This window comes from Gadus macrocephalus, chromosome 4 (genome assembly GCF_031168955.1).
Source record: "Gadus macrocephalus chromosome 4, ASM3116895v1".
NCBI lineage: Eukaryota > Metazoa > Chordata > Actinopteri > Gadiformes > Gadidae > Gadus > Gadus macrocephalus.
The window spans coordinates 33,169,329-33,187,075 of record NC_082385.1 but is presented as its reverse complement, the minus strand read 5'-3'; the positions used below and the strand labels follow the sequence as shown (position 1 = coordinate 33,187,075).

The 17,747-nt window shown below is 45.4% G+C and overlaps 1 long non-coding RNA gene and 1 pseudogene across 1 annotated transcript; both read left to right on the top strand.

Annotated features, from left to right (window-relative positions):
• The window catches only part of LOC132455431 (zinc finger protein 271-like), a 74,819-nt pseudogene that overhangs the window by 47,380 nt on the left and 9,692 nt on the right, over positions 1-17,747 (top strand).
• Positions 1,194-7,434, top strand: LOC132455448 (uncharacterized). Its single transcript, XR_009525247.1, has 3 exons — positions 1,194-2,002; positions 5,180-5,312; positions 5,416-7,434. It is a non-coding gene; the product is annotated as an uncharacterized LOC132455448 (long non-coding RNA).

Below are 17,747 nucleotides of genomic sequence, written 5' to 3'. Positions count from 1 at the left end.
GTTATTGACGTCTTCTCACAGGTCTTCACCTAGCGCCACTTCCCAGCTAGCTGCTGCTGCTGAAGCGGCATGTGTTGGGCAAAATAACCTGCTGAGTACATCACATGTACATTATAAATACAGCTAACTCCTACCCTAGCCTGAAGAGCACATCACACGGCAGTCACATTGCAATATAGTCAACTTTTAACGCCTGAAGAGCACACCACATGGCAGTCACATTACAATATAGTCAACTTTTAACACATAACACACACATAATATATAGTCAGGTCAAGGCCGGAGCCGAAGGCCCCATTTCTCAGCCAGGCAGATGTTGGACACTCAGACAATGCACTAGTCATCCTCAAGAACGGGAGATTCACAAACAGGAGACTCTGTGAAGCTCTCCCCCATTAGGAAGAACACAAGAAGATACACAGGCATACACTAAGGCCTGGGAGGCAAGGTCAAGCAAAAACACACAGAACCGTACACATCTCAAACGCACACACCTCATCGAGAGGAGGATACAGCATAAGAGTGTATCACACAGGAACTCATTACCTTCTTCTGCAGCAGACCTTCCACGGAGGCGAAGCTCTGGACGAACCATATGCGCTGAGTAGGGACTTAGACATATTCGATTTCTCACGCTTTATGACTCTGTATAACCGTTGCCACTTTACTTAATAAATCCAAGGTCCTCGTGCCAATAGACTTTATTACCTCTCCGTCTCATTTCATCTGGTCCAGTAACTAGACAGACCGTTTTTCCCAACACATGTTCAACGCTTTGGACGTTGCTGTTCCTGTCTGTATCCCCAACAGTAGCCGTAAAACTGTGTAATCTTTGGCCAAATATTTTTTTGGCCAAATACTTACCGGCGTTATTTAGCTTTTTAGGGTAACTTTAATTCCTAACCCTTTTCCTAAACCTTAATTTTATTTTGCTTTGTCTCTGTTTGTGTATTGTTTGGGGGGGAGGTCGGTTAAAAAAAAAGTATTATTTGAACTGTATTACCTAAGCTAAGGATCCTGAGGATCTAATTTGTTCGTTTTTATATTATTTCTTGCTTTTTATCGCTCATTCTTTTGTTTGTATTATCTATAAACATGTTCAATAAAAAAGAATAACAAATATACAGGGAGAGATTACCTCCCCTTTCTCTGCTTTGTCCGTCCAGAGAATTTGTCCCGACCGCCCTTGAGAAAATGAGCTACGACAACGTGAGCTCAGCACATAGGCCTATTAGTTGGTGCCGAGATGATGCCTCATGAAACGTCAAAGCCTCGCAGCCAGATGAACCGTCAAAGTGGTTCGACCTCGAAGCTTCAAATGAGTACGCTAGGGACACCTATTGGTGAATGAAATGTTGATGAAAGAGTTTCCTGTGATGATGTGATGTTTGCTTCGTACAACATCAAAACATTTGAGAAAAGTAATTTCATTGATAGGCCTACGTGTGAGTGTGCCGTTCATAAATATCTCCCGAGCTCATGGTGTCCTTGGGTGTCTTGAAAGGCGCCTCTAAATTAAATGTATTATTATTATTATTATGGTAGAAAACAAATAATTTTACAAAGATTTTAAGTCATCCCGGGCAAAATAGAATGTCTTATCTACTACAGTAGCCTACTAATAATTGTAATAATAGAACTGCATGATGACTGAGAATGAGTGTCATTAATTAGGCTACATAGCCATTCAAGTGATCTTGGAACTGGGTAGTGTAGTGCCTTCTTTCTGCCAATTGTGAACCCATATCGCGGCACAGCCCGAGATGAAGCCCCGAACGTCACACGCTACGTCATTTCTGAGCTCCGCTTGGGGGAGGAGCCAAGGTACTCGACACACGCCCCGATGCCTCGACGCAAACCATAACATCACTACACATAGTAAGTTTCACCGACGGCTGCTTCCTCAACTTTGTCCAATACAAAGCTGGACTTGCGGAACGTCTGGAATTGGAGTCCGGTTCAGTACCAACTCTCCTCGGCTCAGCTACAAATCTGGGACAAAGTAAGTCAACTACCGCTATATCATCGTGTTGCTTTACTGTATATGGTTACCTTGTTACCCTAGCATTAGCTCTACAGCAGGGCTGCCCAACCTTTTTTGACCCAAGATCTACTTTTCAAATAGCCAACCTCCCGAGGTCTACCAGTCTAGTGTCAACATTGCAAACCTACCTTCAAGCGGGGGGGGGGGTCGAATCAAGGAATGCACTGTTCTCAAACTCAGCTCCTCGTTCTCATTCTCAATCGTCAACATTATAACTTTAACCAAACACAGCGGGATTGGGAGTGTAGATGATTATTGAATGTTTAACATATCAGCAAGATAATAGACTTGATTTAGCAATGATGGTGGGGGTCCCGGGTGTTTTAGGCTCTCATAAACAGAACCCTGTGCAGCCCAAGACTAAATCTACAATGGATGGCAAAATTAACACTGCCTTCAAAATGAGAGCTGGTAAATTGTGAAAAATGCATTAAACTGGATTCAGAAAACGCGGTTATATCCTATAGACACCCTATAGTATCTGTGGTATAAAGGCTGGTACGACTTTGAAATTACAAATATGTACGCTTTATGTTGAAATTATAGTCACCATTCCCATTGAAACGAATGGCGTGGTGACTTGTCTTCACAACGAGAGCTGGCGGGTTGTAAAAATTTTATTAAACTGTAAAAAGAAATTAGCTTACTTTTAGCCATGAAAAACTAGTAAGACAAAGTAACACATATTAACATTTCAAGTAAACAAAACAGGTACATTAGGCCTGCATTTCAAGTCAATATAAAAAGTGCATAAGGCCTACATGTCAAGTAAGCAGAACAGGAACACTAGGCCTACACTTCAAATCAACAAAAAAAAAAAGCATTAGGCCTTCATTTAAAGTAAGCAAAACAGGTACACCAGGCCTACATTTCAAGTAAGCAAAACAGGTACCCCATCAGTAGTGACTGAGACAACCTTTGTTAGATCAATCCCCCTCTTTGACAGCATCTCCTTAATAGCCTCATAAATATCTTCTCGTCTTGTGTGTGTCTCAAGCAGTGTTAGACCCAACAGGTCCTCACAGATCTCTTCCTTGTCTTGATGAAACAATCGCACATAAACCAAAACCTGGGCATTATCCGTTACATCTGAAGACTCATCAATGGCCAAGGATGGGCCACTCTGAACAGCCGCATCAAGCTGTGACAGTGCGTCATCTGATAACGTTTCGGATTTTCTGGCTGTCGTTGCAGCTCACATTGGGATTTGCTTTATTTTTTCACGCAATTCATCCCTTTGTTTACCTTCAAGTAAAAGCACTTCAAGCACTCCTTCACAACAGTCGTGTCACTGAAAGTTTTTTTATGTTGCCCCAAAATCCATGCAATCTTAAGTGAGCATTCATTTGCGAGCCATTTTCTCATTCCAAATCATGCTTTTTTTTTTTATTATTACTATTTTAAATTGGTCATGGGTCCGGATAGGACCGTCACTGGGTCCGGATAGGACCGTCACTTGGTCCGGATAGGACCGTCACTTGGTCCGGACCCGGACCGCGGTCCGCCGTTTGGAGATGCCTGCCCTAGAGACTAGGGCCCCGCCTTGACTACCAATGTATTGAAAAAAAAAAAAAATAATAATAAAAAAAATGGCATTGTAATACTCAGGTAATACTGTTTACAACATTAGTCGTGCCAATAAAGTTTTTTGAGTGTAATTGAGACGGGGACATCTGGTGGTTGAATATATTGTTGCATAGTCTATCATAGTCACCTGTCAATTTACCGCCAGTGACGTGCGGTGAGGTCAGTGAGTGGGTAGGCACTGAGTTCTGAAAGCCAGATTTCTCTAAACCTATATATTGTTTAATCAAAAACAATAAACAACAAACAGGCACGCACGGCCGATTTCAAATAAGTTCCTCCCTTTCACTCACACACACACACACACACACACACACACACACACACACACACACACACACACACACACACACACACACACACACACACACACACACACACACACACACACACACACACACACACACACACACACAGACGGGACGTATATGAAATGTCACGACGGTGACTTCAGGTTTGCCCGTAGCCTACTGTAGTTTGGACTAAATGATTAAACATCGCATCCATCGACTTAACGGACCCCTCCCTCACACCGAGGGCCGAAAAATCTGCATGTTTGCACAACATTTGTACCTACTGTTGTTTATTTATATGGAAATAAACAGTTGTTTATTTCATTCATGCGTACTGGCATCTTTGAGCAAAATACCCCCACAATTTTTCTGCGCGGCGCTTTTTACTGGGGGAAACACTGGATAGCCTACGTGTGGACCGATGAAAAGGTAAAACTGTCAGCGAGTCAGCGACTAGTGGGTCTGGGAGGAATCGAGTCTTGAGAACGAACGAGACAAATGAGACGAACGAGACGAACGAGTGAGTGGAATCGGTTTGGTTCGATCGTCTTAAAGATTCGTTCATCCAAACTGATTCGTTCGCGAACGAGTCAACACTAATTACTGGTAACAATAAAGTCTTCTGTCTTACTTGCTCCGGACTCCTCGATTCCTCAAGCGCTCTTATTTAGTTGAAGTGATAGAATTCGGTTATTTTCTACTATACTCGTCACCATACTTCAAACTAATACAGCTGTATTTTAACAGCGACGTGACCGCAGTAGTTCTAGCGTTTTACTGATAATCATACATATGGTGCGATCCAGGCAACCCGTAACCCGTGTTTTCACAACCCTCTACCAGATCGATGACCTCTGTTACAGCGCGTAACTTACGGTCTAAAAAGTGTTCCTGGAACGCAGCATAATGTTATACATCGATCTGATACGAGTTCACAGGCAGTGAGTTGCGGGTTGGACTGCCATTCCAGGGCCCACTCATATTTTCCATCGCACCTGATTCAAATCAATGGGTTATTTACAGGTTTCTGCAGAGCTTGATGTAATTGTAGTGAGATGATGAGATGATCTTTTACGTTGTATGAAATATGCAAACAAATGAATGTAACATCATTTGATCACTTCATAGATCTAATTTTAAGTATGTGGCTAATGTAATTCACTAAACATGCGTACCTTATATGTTCTTACAACTTGCACCTGGAATACATTGAAAGCAATACATTGAGTACTAATTTGACCTTGTTGTCTCTACACAGGCCAGCCCATCAATTGGTAACATTCAGGTGTTTCTCTCAAGGGATGTTGCCTGCCATACAGACCACCTGGGAACACATACTGTAGCCACACGGCTATCCTTAAAGACTTTCCGGCCCCAATTCACAAGTAAAGGTATGTACTTTTCCACCTTGAGTACATTTACATTTGATGTAGTAGATTCTAGGCAGCAAAGACCTACCTAAAAGATCCTACCTAAAAAGCCTCGTCCTCTTAGGAAAGCATCATGACCAGCGCCCTGCAAAGAGACAAACTTGGGAGTTGTCTGCAGTACACATTTTAAACCCTCGGTCTCAATGGTATACACATACATTTAAATAGTTTCAAATACAAATACACAGTTCCTCCTTTTATGCTAACAGTGTACTGAAACAATTACTTTCCGTCATTTTTTTCTCCCTCTGCAGAAGACTGTGGTGCCTTTGGAGACCGTAGCACGCAGCGCGGCGCCACCTCGGAGAGTCTGGGTGTGGACGCCCCTGGCTCCTCCCACATGTCCAGTCACGGCGGGGAGCTGAAGATCCTGAGCGTCTATGGTAAAGGGGAGGGCCCACTGGCGTTGGACGGCCATGACACCCTCTTCACCGCGTCGGAAGTGGAGGCCCTGAACTCGCTGTCTGCGGACCACAGCGCGGCCAAGAGCCTGGAGCGCGGCGAGCGGCTGGTCTGCCGCGAGGAGCTGAGTGTGCAGGTTGGAAATCATCTTCTTATTCAGCATCCAAATGAGAGGCTGCCTCTGTTACAACTCCAGCACACACCCCTAGAAAGCACACTCCTTTATCATTCAGAAAATGCTGCCAAATATGCCCTTCTTATGCCCACCTTTTTCCTTGCATGATCCGCGCGTTTACACTGACCGTGGTAATTTACCGGCTTGATTTCGCACCCCAATTTACCTTCTCAGACCCTACACATATTGGCACTTTTCATTTAGATGTAAATGTGATCAGACAGCTTTGCGGTTCCAGGGAAGGGACTTGGGTAGAGGTGTTGCTGCATTGTCTCTACAACAGGGACAACGCAGTGATTTCAACATGAGTAGTTATAACTGGAGGGATACTGATATCTGCAAGCTGCTGACCGTCATGGGATGGAAGGTGATGCAGTCGCATTTAACGAAGACGGTGAGAGAGTGCGATCTACGAGAAAATACCAGAAGAACTTTCCTTACGATGCTTGGTCAGCAAAGTGGTCAGCCAAACAAAGAATATGTTGTTGATTTTGCGCTTGTAAATAGTGAATCGCGTTTTAGTCTACACTCAGATGTCAACTTATTCTTGCATGCTAGAATGAGTGAATCGAAAGAAAAAAGACATTCGGAGTATGCAATTTATCGATAAGACGTGTACTCTCCGTGCATAGCCCCGCCATCTCCAGTGAACCAAGAAAGCTGGCTCCGTTACGAAGGGGGATTTTACCCCCTCTGTTGTACACAGGCAAGACAATGAATTTGCAGGGCGTGCAAAGCCGCGAACGAACCGGCTTGGCAGTGTAAAAATGCATAATGTGTCCTTAGTGGGGATTGACAACTATTCTGTGCAAATGAAAGAATATGTCTTGAGTGTGTTTCCTTCTTTATGTGGAAAGACGCAGACCCCGGACACCATTTCAATCAAGGTTGAAGAGGATATTGGTGGAGGCATGCCCGCTGTAGGTTAGTAATACACATTGCATCCATGGAAACAAACAACCTGGATCAACTGAGAATGTACTAGATTCTAACTGCGCTGAAAAGCCTGGTCCTCTTTGGAAAAGAATCATGATCAGCGCCCTGTTAAACATGAGTCAAATTTGGGAGTAGCATTTCAAAGATGGAATCAGTCAAGAGCCCAGAAGGGTTTCAAGACAGATTCCCCATAAGCTGGTTTATCATTCTCAAACATCAATGAATTCAAAATGTATAAATGTTAGCTGATCAGCTTACAGGGAAGGACACGTTGTCGCTTGTTATTGTCAAAATAGAATAATTGCGCTTCTCTCGCATGTCATGTTGTGCTCGGATCATTTTGCGCTGGTGTTCGTTCAGTGTCCTCCACCTGGCCTCCGCTTGAGCTTTGAGTCTAGGGGGGAGGGTGCTGGAGGAGACATCCCTCTCCAAAACTCTGAATCTTTGTCTGCAGTACACATTTTAAACCCTCTATGTCAATGAAATAGTTTATTTCATGTGTACAAATAAACACTTCCTCCTTCTATGCAAACACTGTCAAAACAATGACTGTCTTTTTTATTTTTCCCTCTGCAGAAGACTGCGATGCCTTTGGAGACCGTAGCACTCAGCGCGGCGCCACCTCGGAGAGTCTGGGTGTGGACGCCCCTGGCTCCTCCCACATGTCCAGTCACAGCGGGGAGCTGAAGATCCTGAGCGTCTACGGTAAAGGGGAGGGCCCACTGGCGGTGGACGGCCATGACACCCTCTTCACCGCGTCAGAAGTGGAGGCCCCGAACTCGCTGTCTGCGGACCACAGCGTGGCCAAGAGCCTGGAGCGCGGCGAGCGGCTGGTCTGCCACGAGGAGCTGAGTGTGCAGGTTGGAAATCATCTTCTTATTCAGCATCCAAATGAGAGGCTTCCTCTGTTACAACTACAGCACACATGCATAGAAAGCACACTCCTCTATGATTTAATGAGTCATACGTGTAGCCTGGCTATTTCCAGACGCGTTGGTCTGGGGAAGCTGCTGTCATTGTCTTCAGCACAAGAGGCTTGATCAACTTGTTCAACTGACTCTGTACGCAAATGTCTGCTTGCTGTCGCTTCCCTGTCATCATTGTGTTTAACTAGCCAATAGGGTGCCAGGGCGAGAAGCCAACTTGGTGATTGGAGCTGTCGAACCAAAATTGTACGGGGGCGAAAATCACGATTGTCCGTTGCTAGGCAGGTTTCAAAAATAATTCGCGCCGATGTTGCCAAAGAAGAAATAACAGTATAATAATACAGTAAATAATACAGACAACACTTTTTTTTACTTTATATTTGTAATGTATTGAATATAGCTATTAAATTGAGTGTTATAAAGTGTATCATAGTCTAGCTAGTGTAGAATGTTGGTGTATTTTAGTGTCTCTCTTTTGTTCACATTTCTAGTCTAGGAACACGACCTGGTCCTCCGGGACATAGCCAGGGCCAGATACCTTATCAAGGCTCAGAGTGCGTCTGTTCACGTGTTATTCATGTATCCCCTTTTTGTATAATGCTCGCCCCAACCCTTTGGTTCGACGAGAAGAGGGTTCGACAGCCAAGGAACAAGTCATCAAACGGCTCCTCAATGGGTCCACTATAGATTATTCAACCTAAGTCTGTATCTCGCTGTATTACATCCTGGAATAAACCATCTATTCAACCCTCTGATCCAACCTGTCAAGTTGCTTTGATTTTGACTTCAAGAATTACTACTACGACGAAAAATACACAACGCAGAGTCTGTCCGAACAGTTTAGAAATAAGCTGAAATCGAACACTAGCTTGTGTTAATACACTCAGTTTAGTAGCTAAATGCCATTAAACAATTACATCCAATGTAAATATAAAGTTAGCAACGCTAATAAATGTCATTTGTAAAATAAGTGTTATCTGCTTTATGTTATTCCGTCTTGTGACGCTCAATGAATGAGCGCAAATGTTTGTGAATATTCATGAACCTTCCTACGTCATCGTTCGACGCGATCGTCCGTTGCCAGGCAACGTTCGACACGATCGTCCGTTGCCAGACAGGTTTGGAAATTTCGAACGCAGATTACGTAGGCGGTACAAGTTTCGCCCCCGGTACATTTTGGGTTTGACAGCTTCTCCAAAAACGTATCGGAAGCAGAAAGATATGAATTGCTGTTCTCCAGACCCTTCTACAGGGCGGATTCAAATCGGCGAAGTCTATCGTAAATGGGGATTAACAACTATTCTGTGCAAATGAAAGGAAATTAAAACGTGTTTCCTTCTTTATGTGGAAAGCCGGAGACCCCGGACACCATTTCAATCAAGGTTGAAGAGGATATTGGTGGAGGCATGCCCGCTGTAGGTTAGTAATACACATTGCATCCATGCAAGCAAACTGACCTACCAACTGAGAATGTATTCGATTCTATCTGCGCTGGTCCTCTTTTGAAAAGCATCATGACCGGCACCCTGCAAAAACACAGGGACTACTATACAGTTTACAGTAGAATTCAATTCAATTTTATTTGTATAGCCCTTAATCACCATTACAGTCTCAAAGGGCTTAACAGGCCAAATATTTGTGACACCCCCCTTTACCCATGCCCCCACACGGGCAAGAAAAAACTCCCTTGAATCAGCAAGGAAGAAATCTTGAGAAGAAACGCAGTGTAGGGGATCCCTTCTTCCAGGGATGGTCAGGAGTGCAATGGGTGCCACAATTGGCATGCAGGTAAATACATGTACATAATATTTAAAAAGGTGATGGGGTTCTGGCCGGTTATCCATGAGGAGAGTCCAGGCATCCAGTCCAGCACCCGCAGCACGCTACAACTGACAGAATAGTGAATTAGAACGGAAAAGTACATAGTGGGAATGTATAATGTAATAAGAAAAGCACAAGCAAACAGAGTAGTCTTCACTACGCATCTGTTGATTTCACACTCCAAATGCAAGATTGTAGAGGTGCGTTTTGAGCTTCCCTTTGAATAGCTCCACAGAGTCAGCTTCCCTGATCGCTGATGGCAGCCTATTCCATAGGAAGGGGGCTCGATAGGCAAACGCTCTCTGTCCAGCCGATTTCTTTTTACCCTTCGGCAATGAAAGAAGGCCGGCTCCCGAAGACCGGAGAGACCGAGAAGGACTATAAGGAATGATCAGGTCCTTCAGGTACAATGGAGATAGTCCATGCAAGACTTTATAGGTTAGCAATAGCACCTTAAAGTCTGATCTGAAAGTTATTGGTAGCCAATGTAAAGAGGCGAGAATAGGTGTAATATGATCAAACTTTCTCGTTCTGGTCAGCAATCTAGCTGCCGCATTGTGTACCAGCTGTAGACTCTTTGTAGTAGAGATCGGTAATCCCGAGAACAGTGCATTGCAATAGTCCAGTCTTGACGAGACAAACGCATGAATCAGTGTCTCTGCATCCACTACAGATAACATTGATCTGATTCTTGCAATGTTTCTCAAATGGAAAAAGGCAATTCTAGTTATACTTCTTATATGCTGATCAAAGCATAGTTGAGGGTCAAACAAGACACCAAGATTTCTGACGGATGCACTCTGTGGGATGGCGAAGCCATCCAACCACAGAGAGACATCCTCAAACTTTTCCCGGTCCCGCTTCGAGCCGATAATCATCAGCTCTGTCTTCCCAGTATTAAGCTGTAGGAAGTTTTGTGACATCCAGCCCTTCACAGCAGCCAAACAGGACTCAACCTTCTGAATCTGGGCAGAATCCCCGGAATCTACAGGAATGTAGAGCTGGGTGTCATCCGCATAGCAATGGAAACTAATTCCGAAGCCGCGGATAACGTCACCGAGGGGAAGCATATAAATTGCAAAAAGCAATGGACCAAGAACCGACCCTTGTGGTACGCCAAAGCGCAATTTACAATGCTTCGATTCTGCACCCTCATGAAGCACAAATTGGGTTCTATCTGTGAGGTACGATTCGAGCCAACCAAGAGCCGTACCCCCGATACCAACATAGTGTTCAAGACGGTGAAGAAGAGTGCTATGGTCAATCGTATCAAACGCAGCGCTCAGATCCAACAGCACAAGCATTGTGCTTGTATTTTTATCCAAAGCAAGAAGGATGTCATTTACAACTCTTGTAATAGCAGTTTCAGTTGAGTGGAAATTCCTGAACCCCGACTGGAAAGGTTCGAAGAGATTATTCCTCGTCAAATAGTCAACAATTTGCTTTGCTACAATCCTTTCCTGTACTTTAGACAAGAAGGGCAGATTCGATATAGGCCGATAGTTCCTGACTAATTCAGGATCTAGGCCAGGCTTTTTGAGTAGCGGTTTTAACACCGCAGCCTTGAAATTGGAAGGAACAATTCCTGTTGAAAACGAAAGATTCATAAGCAAGAGGATAACAGGCCCCACCGTTGGAACAAGTTCCTTAAGAACCCTAGAAGGGAGCGGATCCAACATACAAGTTGTTGGCTTTGAGGCCTTTATCACCCTTTCAAGTTCCACCAAGGAAATCGCCTTAAACTCCAAAAGAGTCGCGTCAGAGTTCACCATCCTACTTGGCAGAACCCCATCCTGCCCCACAGGATGTGTAGGATTAGCCGCCCGGTAAGCATCAATTTCCTCTCTAATTGATTGAATCTTATTCTCAAAGAAATCCATGAATTCACCTGCCAAGATCGAGGAGCCTACGGTCTGATTCTGTTTCTGAGTGAGACTCCTCACCGTGTCAAAAAGAAACTTAGGATTATTTCTATTCAAATTAATGATACTAGAAAAGTTGGCGTTCCTGGCGATAGTCAGCGCACCCTTATAGGTGATCAGACTATTATGCCATGCAAGATGAAAGACCTCAAGTTTAGTCGAGCGCCATTTGCGTTCAAGGATCCTGCAATTTCGCTTCAAAATGCGAGTTTCTGCATTAAACCAAGGAGCTGGTTTTTTCAATGTTCGTTTTTTAGCTACGTACGGAGCAACTGAATCAATGGCAACAGACAAGGCAATGTTGAGTTCATCAGTAAGGCACTCCACAGAACCACTATAGTTACAGAGAGGTGCAAGTGAACCAGATAACTTATCTTCCATAGCTGTAATGGTTGCAGGTGTGATGCGGCGACAGCTGAAAGTAGCTTGCTGATCGTCGCAGGGGCAGGATACCACCACCTGGAAAGTGAGCAAAAAGTGGTCTGATAAAGCTGAGGTGTAGGAAGAGACCACTAGCTGCGAAATGTCAACACCGCGGGTCAGAACGAGATCCAACGTGTTTCCACCGATGTGGGTTGGTTGCTGGACGAGCTGTTTGAAGCCAAGCGTATCTGTAATGGACAGAAAAGCCCTTGTGAGGGCATCAGACGGGTTATTCACGTGAATGTTGAAATCCCCAATAAGCAAAATATTGTCTGAATATGTAGCCAGATCAGCTGCAAAGTCAGAAAACTCATCCAGAAAAACTGAATACGGTCCTGGAGGACGGTATACTACAGCTAAAACAAAAGAGTCTGGAACTCGTTTTGCTTCTCGAGGAGCTGAGGTGCAGAGCGCTAGCACCTCAAAGGATCTGAAAATATATCTATTCTTTGGCTTTAAATTAAGCTTAGAATTAGATATCAGGGCTACTCCACCACCTTTCTTAACTTCTCTAGATACTTGGGTGCTAACGTAATGGGGTGGAGTAGCTTCGTTTAAGACTAGAAACTCATCTGGTTTTAACCAGGTTTCAGAAAGCCCCAGTATGTCGATCTTTTTATCAATAATTAAATCATGGACCAAGAGCGCCTTCGATGAAAGCGACCTTATGTTCATGAACCCTATTCTGAGTACTTCCCTTTTATTATTTTCAGAGGGAGTCTGGTTAACACTCAGCTCTGAAGCGGTCAAGGGGATACCGCGGTTTCGACATACTGGTTGCGGCCCTCGTCTGCGGGTTTTACACCTCGAGACAGCGCGAGGCCGCACCACCGTACATATAGGTACAGGGTTATTTTCAGAGGGAGTCTGGTTAACACTCAGCTCTGAGGCGATCAGTGGGATCGCCAGAGTTGGACATACTGGTCGCGGCCCTCGCCTGCGGGTTTTACACCTCGAGACAGCGCGAGGCCGCACCAGCGAACATATAGGTACAACACTCTCTGAAACAAAACCAACACGCTCTGAAACAATTGGTGCAATAGATACTGGTTCAGCTAACCCATCTGCTATTCTAGACTCTGCAACGTAAACTATCATGTTGCTAGCAGGTTTGCTAAACTCCTGCAGCCCAGCGTGCTATGAGTGGATGAGTCACGCCTGACTAAGACATCTATCTATGTTTTTTGACATAATTCAGGCGCCTAACCCAGTAGGGTGTAGGCCGTCTCTCATGAGCACACCAGGGCGACCCCACAGGGAGGGCCAGTTATCTATGAAACCAAAGCCCTGCTCTGAGCTATATAGGGCCAGCCAGCGATTTAGAGACAATAATCTACTATAACGCTCATCATTACCCTTATCGGGTAGAGGGCCAGAGAGAATTAATCGATGCCGACACATCTTTCTGGCGAAGTCACAAAGCCTAGCTATGTTGCTTTTTGTGACCTCAGTTTGTCTTGTCCTAGCATCGTTGGTGCCGACATGAACTACAATGTTGTCGAAGCTAATGTCGGTGTTTGGTGCATCTAATCTAACTCCGTATGAGGTCTCACCGCATGTTAGCACCCTAAGTTTAGCTTCAATGTCGGGAGCCCTGGCCCCGGGTAGGCAAATAACTGTCGCTGGTGAGTGTAGCCTAACTTTACGTGTAACAGAGTCACCTATGACTAGCGTTTCTACCCCCGAAAAAGACTTGCGAGGCAGGGTACTGACCGCAACCTGCCTCGCAAGTGGTGCTGCCGACAGGATTGCCTTGACGGAGTCACTGCTAACGATAGCGTTAGCTCCACGAGTCCGCCTGGCGGGTCTCTTCTCTATACTTTTTGGAATATCTGTTTTCTCTACGCTCGCTACCCTTTCATCCTCTAACTGACAGATACGTCTCTCTAACAGAGCTATCTTATCCATGAGAAAGGCAGAGCAAGAACAATCGCAATCCATGCTTACCGTGGTTGATGCAGACGGAGCTCCAGCGAGGAAGCAGCGAATACAATACAGAGTATGCAGAACAGGTCACAGATATAAATACCGAAAAGTAGATATAAACCGATACAAACCGAGATAGCAGGTCGACGCTAAGCGTCCTGCTAACCAAACCAAACAAACCAAACCAAGCCGGCTACCCGGAAGTTGCGTCTGCGGCGTCACACGGCTGCGTCTGCGGCGTCACACTGCAGCCTTCGGGTCAGCCTGTGGAGAGAGAGCACAGGAGTCACTTTAGTGACTCCTGTGCTCTAGAATGATTTATAGAATGATTTACATCTTCTTCATGGCAGGTGTCAGGAATGCTGAATCCGCTCTGATTCCCAGTATAACTACAGTATTGGTAAAGCAGGTGATCGGAAACAACAGATGACCTGGGTTGTGTCTTGATGACCTCCCCACATCCTTAAAAGGTGGAGACGTAGCGGTGCCTTCTCAGCTGACGCCTTTGACCCTTGACCCCCCCAAGGGGAACAAGGGAAATGCGTCATAAACAAAAAGATGTTAGAAAGAAAGTGTCAAAATATACTTCTTCCAGTACACCAGTGTGTAAAAGTACATGCTGTATCCCTTTGTGCAAATCATGAATTCAAACCATTACTCTCTCTGTCTTTGTTTTCCTCTCTGAAGAAGACGGCTATGACATTAGAGACCGTAGCACGCAGCGCGGCGACACCTCAGAGAGTCTGGGTGTAGACGCCCCTGGCTCCTCCCACATGGCCAGTCACAACGGGGAGCTGCGGATCCTGAGCGTCTACGGAAAAGGGGAGGGCCCACTGGCGGTGGGCGGCCATGACACCCTCTTCACCCCGTCAGAAGTGGAGGCCTTGAGCTCGCTGTCCGTGGACCGCAGCGTGGCCAAGAGCCGGAACTGCAGCGTGCGGCTGGTCCGCCTTGAGGAGCTGCACATGAGGACCCGACCAGACGAGAAGCCGTACGGGTGCGACCAATGCAAGAAGCGCTACATACGGGAAGACTTCCTGAAGATCCACATGAGGACTTGCTCTGGGGCGAAGCCCTACAGCTGTGACCAATGCACGAAGCGCTACAGACGAAGTGCTCACCTGAAGAGCCACATGAGGACTCACACCGGAGAGAAGGCCTACAGTTGTGACCAATGCACGAAGCGCTTCAGTCGAAGTGAACACCTGAAGAGCCACATGAGGACTCACACCGGCGAGAAGGGCTACGGGTGCGACCAATGCACGAAGCGCTTCAGTCGAAGTGAACACCTGAAGAGCCACATGAGGACTCACACCGGCGAGAAGGCCTACGGGTGCGACCAATGCACGAAGCGCTTCAGTCATAAAGGCCAACTGAACATCCACATGAGGACTCATACCGGCGAGAAGCCCTACAGCTGTGACCAATGCATGAAGCGCTTCAGTCAGAGCAACTATCTGAAGATCCACATGAGAACGCACTCTGGGGAGAAGCCCTACAGGTGTGACCAATGCACGAAGCGCTTTAGTGAAAGTGGACACCTGAAGAGCCACATGAGGACTCACACCGGCGAGAAGCCCTACGGGTGTGACCAATGCAACAAGCGCTACGGACGGAAAGATGCCCTGAGGATCCACAAAATGACTCACTCCGGGGAGAAGCCCTACAGCGGTGACCAATGCACGAAGAGCTTCAGTCACCAATGCGAACTGAAGAACCACATGAGGGCTCACGCCGGCGAGAAGCCCTACGGGTGCGACCTATGCATCAAGCGCTACAGTCAGAAAGGCCAACTGAAGATCCACATGAGAACGCACTCCGGGGAGAAGCCCTACAGGTGTGACCAATGCACAAAGCGCTTCAGTGAAAGTGGAAACCTGAAGAGCCACAAAATGACTCACTCCGGGGAGAAGCCCTACAGCTGTAACCAATGCACAAAGAGCTTCAGTCGAAGTCAACGCCTGAAGAACCACATGAGGACTCACACCGGTGAGAAGCCCTACAGGTGTGACCAATGCACGAAGTGCTTCAGTCGAAGTGAACACCTGAAGAGCCACATGAGGACTCACACCGGGGAGAAGCCCTACAGCTGTGACCAATGCACGAAGAGCTTCAGTCAGCTACACGTACTGAAGATCCACATGATGAGTCACACCGACGAGAAGCCCTACGGGTGCGACCAATGCACGAAGCTCTTCAGTCAGAAAGGCACGCTGAAGAGCCACATGAGGACTCACACCGGAGAGAAGCCCTACCGGTGTGACCAATGCATGAAGCGCTTCAGTCAGAAATGCAATCTGAAGAACCACATGAAGACTCACACCGGCGAGTTTAATTTCTAACGCAAGGTTAGTTTTATTTCTAACATTATGAGAATCGGGCCCTTTGTCCAAAATTCGGAACTACCCCTTTAAAGGGATACTTTCACACCTGTATCCAGGTGCTGCTTTTTTTTTTCATCATGATTAAACGCTTTCCAATGTTTGATTCAACATGTTTTTATTTTTTTTGAATTGATGTCAGTGTGATGAAGAATGACTTGGTTCTAGGACACTTCTGACTGCAAAACATTTTAATTTTAGAGCTTAATCATGGGAAGAAACAGACAGCAAAGTTACCAGGCATTTGTTCAATAAGTTCAATTGCAAATGCAAACTATCTTAACACCTTTCAATTAGAGGGGACGGAAGGTAGCTCTAGGTCCAAGGAGAATGTATATAAATTACTTTAAATTGACTAATTATATAAACAGGGTTCATGTAATTTGTATACAATTGTATATTGGAGTTATGTTTGATATTTCCACAACTATGTCATTACCTCTACCTTTGTTATTAGAAAAAGCCTGCAAAGTTCACCTGTGAAATAGACTGCAATTAAACCGCACATTAAACATGATTGTGTTAGTTTCACTTACCTTTTGGCATGTCCTTAATGCCAACTACCTCTTGTTTTGACTTTCTAATTGCTGTCTTTCTACTGGCATTATTTTCTAGTTCATATCTTGTATCACAATAGGCAATCGTGGTTGAAGAGGATCCACTTAAAAAGGTCCCTGGTTAAATGTCTAGATCTCAGTGATGCTTGAGTCAGTTCATGCCGGTCCTCCTAGAGTGCAGCATTATTCTAGTGGGACAGAGTCAGAAGATTCCTAGCATTGGTCACCCTTCACTCCTTGTTTGCAGTGGCTGCTGGTGATCAAATTTGTGGCTGGGGTGCAGTAATGAACGGGGGTAGACGATTTTGAATTTGGTAAATTTTATTTTCTGTATTCTGGTGCATTTCTGAGATGCCCCCTAGCTTAAAAATCATAGCCTACACCCTGACTTGCAGGGCCTGGCCAAGCTTACACTGCATATACAGACCTACTATATTGCTTTGGGAGTCCAATTCCTCCACTGAAAAGGGTGGAAAAGCTCCTTTCCATCCAGCAAAGAAATTACAACTCTAGCAGAGTTGTAATTTGCAACTCTCTGTCTGCTAGTTTCTATCTCTTTTCTCTGCATGCAGTTGTGTTGCGCGATTGCTGCTGAGGGAGGTAGCCTATTTGATTGATTCGCTGAATGGTCCAATCATGTGGTGTTAATAAAATATGAAAAACAATAGACCTCTGAAGAGTAAGTCCCGCGTCCGAGGCTGCGGTTCCCTCGTCGTACATAGCAGCTCTGTAGGTGGCGAACAAGATAATCTGAGTCAAGTTTGGAGACACACACACCCAGACTTTAAACACACACACGCACACAAACTTTAAACACACTGGGAAAGCAATAGGAGCCTGCATTGGCTAAAGTTTTTGGGATGCACGTTATTTTATAACACAGGGAGAGGCAAAGTTGTGCATTACAATGCAAACACGACAATAATT